Here is a 4166-nt window from a genome sequence, read left to right as displayed (position 1 = left end):
AACGAGTTGGTGATGCAGAGGTTATGATAGGTACACAACTCAAGCAGTCTCTGTCCATTCTCATTCATCCTTCCAACGCCATAGCGCCCAAGGCAGGAGGGCCATGAGTCATGGTCGGCCCCAACCCTGGCATTAAAGTCCCCCAGCAGGGATAGGTGTTCGGTGTTGGGGATGCTGCTAATGATGTTGTGGAGTTGTTCATAGAAGTGGTCTTTAGCTTCATGTGGGGAGCAGAGTGTTGGAGCATAGATGCTGAGTAGGTGTACTGGACCAGAGGTGGTGTGCAGTCAGATGGACAGTATGCGTTCTGAGCCATTTGAGGGAGGCTCTATCATGCTGAGCAAGGAGTTTCTGATGGCGAAGCCCACTCCATGCTGTCTTGGTTCTTCAGGATCCCTGCCCTGCCAGAAGAAGGTGTAGTCTTGCTCTGCTGGAGCGCCACTCGCGGGGAGGTGAGTCTCCTGAAGTGCTGCAATGTCCACATTGAATCTACTGAGCTCGTTGTTAATGATGGCGGTCTTCCGAGAATCGTTGATTTGTGTAAGGTCTTCCGACAGGCCAGGACACATAGTTCTGACGTTCCAGCTTGCAAAGCGAAGGGCTGGTACCTTCTTTCCTTTTTTCATGTTGTTTGGTGCGGTGTATCAGTCCACCTTGCGGGCAATGACCCTGAGCTCCAAGCACCCATTGAAGCAGGCAGACTGTGGCGGGACAGAACCTTATTGACCGGGGGCAGCCCGGTTTGAGGCGGGCGGTAGCTGTCCAGTGAGGTGCAATGACCTCTCCCACCGACAAAGGCAACCCGTGGCGCCCAGTTTCTATGCCAATTTATCTGGACTTATAACCCGTAACTGCTGCCTTCCGTGTTGTTTTAGTCGCTGTGAGGCAACTATGGAGTGACCTCTCCATGGCGCATTCCTGGGCAAATTTATGGAGGTTGAGAGTTGCCCAGTCGTCAAAACCCCCCTCTCGGCCTGTCTGGTGGGGTCCAAAGGAGTGCAGGACACGACGTTTGGCACCGGTATGGCTGCAGGAAGTGCCGGAAACATGCCAAAGGTGAAACATGTCCGCCTACGGGGTTCCGCTCCGGATTATCTGTTAGGGTTTACTCCCTTAGCCTTGGTCTCTCCCGAGACGCCCACAAGGCAGTGGGGTTGTTGGCGCCCCTACACAGGTGTAGGATGGTGCCGGTGGGAGGAGGGTATGCAAGGGGGAGGGGTAGAGGGAGGGGGTGGGGGGGTGCAGGGGAAGGGGGTGCGGGGTGAAGATGGTGCGAGGGGGGCGGGCTGGGACGGGATTGTGAGGGAGTGAGCTGAGAGGGTGGAACAGGGAAGGGGACGGGGGTGGGGGGGGTGGAAGGGGGGTGGAGGGGGGGGAAGCTGGTGCAGGTAATAAGCCATTTCCTCAGTGCCCACCATCGACGTCCGGAAAGCTCATCCACGTCCTTCAGGAGGTGAAGCATCATTTGGCAGACTTAGAGGTGATTACATTTGCTAAGGGTTTTTTTTTGTTGCAGTGGTTTAAATAAAGGCATGCAGCATTGCCGACAGTGCGCTGCAGATGCTCTCCGAGCCATCTCCCGCGGGCGCTTTGAATTTGCGGCCGGGCGGGGGGGGGGGGGGGGGGGGGCGTTCGTGGATTTTTTGGGTGTGCGGGGCACCTTTTCTCAGGACTTCTCTCGGGTCCCGTTGCTCCTTCTTCACCTCAATGGACTTACCGCACGCCGTGGCTGCAGACACTGTGGACTGTGAAGAAAGCAGGATCGGAGATTGAAGAATCGGCAACTGTGCTCGTCAGTTTCATCCGGATCAATTTCATTGAGAAAACAAAGAGCAGGTGTGGCTGGGGGAAGGCAGTGGGCCCAGGTAACATACACTAAACTAACTGTTAGCTTTTAGTTAGGGCTAAAATGAACTGATTTAAAAAGCCAGGGGAATTTAAACAGTTTAAGAGGGCAGATTGGGAGAGAAAACATTAGGGATGGGAGCAGATGGCCGTGGATAGAGTTGAACAGCAAGGGAGCTTCCGAGGGAGCTTCCAGCCCAGGAGCCATCCTGAAGTGCTCCCCATTATAAACTGCAGATTAACTGATTATCTAAAAATAATTACTTTATAGTGCTTTATGCCATGTTTCATTTGTGCTTTTTCCATAGGTTGACCCAACAGCATAGGTATCTCACTGGAGATAACATCAGTACTTATAAAATGGCTTAATTCAGCTATTTTACATGGAATTACAAATCTCTTCAATGACCTCAATGTTTTGTCATCACCAAACCTAAAGCAATTCAAACCTTTATATTCCTTAACCTTGCATCAATTGTCACGACTTAGTGAATCAAGATAACATTTTAACCAATCAGTTCAAGTGCAAGTACTATCTAGTATTGTACAGTTAAAGAAGTCCAGTATGCCTAGTGCAATTCATTCTGATTCATCATTATTGTCTTCCTCAGCAATCTCTTTGTCCTGTGGCATTTTGAGGGCCCTGTCTCTCCTCTTTGGGCAGTTCACCACATAATGATACATCAAGTCACACCTGAAGCACCTATTAACTATTCCTTGGGCATTCCTGGGATTCGTTTGCTTATTATTGCTGTTCCATTTATTACGTCCAGGTGAGAAAGGTGTCTAGGTGTCTGTTACTATCTTCACCTGGTCTTATTGTAACAGGGTATTATTTTAAACTCACTGTTTTTTGAGCTCACATGGGCAGGACATGTAATTCACTCAAAGATGCCGAGGTCATTATTGTGGATGGGTCTGGCCAGATGATTCATCTCCACCTCAATGGAAACTGCGGTAGACATTTTAGCTGCTAGTAAAGTCACCTTTTATCTGTTCTTTGTTGCCTTTATAAAAAAATTAATTCCGATTTCCAGCTGCTGGATTTTTAAAAAGCTATCATTTGGCATAGCAGGTACAAGTGTCACAGGGTCATTACTGAGGGAGCACTGCACTGTCAGAGGGTCAGTACTGAGGGAGTGCTGCACTGTCAGAGGGTCAGTACTGAGGGAGTGCTGCACTGTCAGAGGGTCAGTACTGAGGGAGTGCTGCACTGTCAGAGGGTCAGTAATGAGGGAGTGCTGCACTGTCAGAGGGTCATTACTGAGGGAGTGCTGCACTGTCAGAGGGTCAGTACTGAGGGAGTGCTGCACTGTCAGAGGGTCAGTAATGAGGGAGTGCTGCACTGTCACAGGGTCAGTACTGAGGGAGTGCTGCACTGTCAGAGGGTCAGTACTGAGGGAATGCTGCACTGTCAGAGGGTCAGTACTGAGGGAGTGCTGCACTGTCAGAGGGTCAGTAATGATGGAGTGCTGCACTGTCAGAGGGTCATTACTGAGGGACTGCTGCACTGTCAGAGGGTCAGTACTGAGGGAGTGCTGCACTGTCAGAGGGACAGTACTGAGGGAGTGCTGCACTGTCACAGGGTCAGTACTGAGGGAGTGCTGCAGTGTCAGAGGGTCAGTACTGAGGGAGTGCTGCACTGTCTCAGGGTCAGTACTGAGGGAGCACTGCACTGTCAGAGGGTCATTACTGAGGGAGTGCTGCACTGTCAGAGGGTCAGTACTGAGGGAGTGCTGCACTGTCACAGGGTCAGTACTGAGGGAGTGCTGCACAGTCGGAGGGTCAGTACTGAGGGAGTGCTGCACTGTCACAGGGTCAGTACTGAGGGAGTGCTGCACTGTGAGAGGGTCAGTACTGAGGGAGTGCTGCACTGTCACAGTGTCAGTACTGAGGGAGTGCTGCACAGTCAGAGGGTCAGTACTGTGGGAGTGCTGCACTGTCAGAGGGTCAGTACTGAGGGATCACTGCACTGTCAGAGGGGCAGTACTGATGGAGTGCTGCACTGTCAGAGGGTCAGTACTGAGAGAGTGCTGCACTGTCTGAGGGTCAGTACTGAGGGAGTGCTGCACTGTCAGAGGGTCAGTACTGAGGGAGTGCTGCACTGTCACAGGGTCAGTACTGAGGGAGTGCTGCACTGTCAGAGGGTCAGGACTGAGGGAGTGCTGCTCTGTCACATGGTCATTACTGAGGGAGTGCTGCACTGTCACAGGGTCATTACTGAGGGAGTGCTGCACTGTCAGAGGGTCAGTACTGAGGGAGTGCTGCACTGTCACATGGTCAGTACTGAGGGAGTGCTGCACTGTCTCAGGGTTAGTACT

This window comes from Heterodontus francisci, unplaced genomic scaffold (assembly GCF_036365525.1).
Source record: "Heterodontus francisci isolate sHetFra1 unplaced genomic scaffold, sHetFra1.hap1 HAP1_SCAFFOLD_83, whole genome shotgun sequence".
Classification (NCBI taxonomy): Eukaryota; Metazoa; Chordata; class Chondrichthyes; order Heterodontiformes; family Heterodontidae; genus Heterodontus; species Heterodontus francisci.
The sequence above is the reverse complement of the archived record's forward strand: the minus strand, read 5'-3'. Positions refer to the sequence as shown.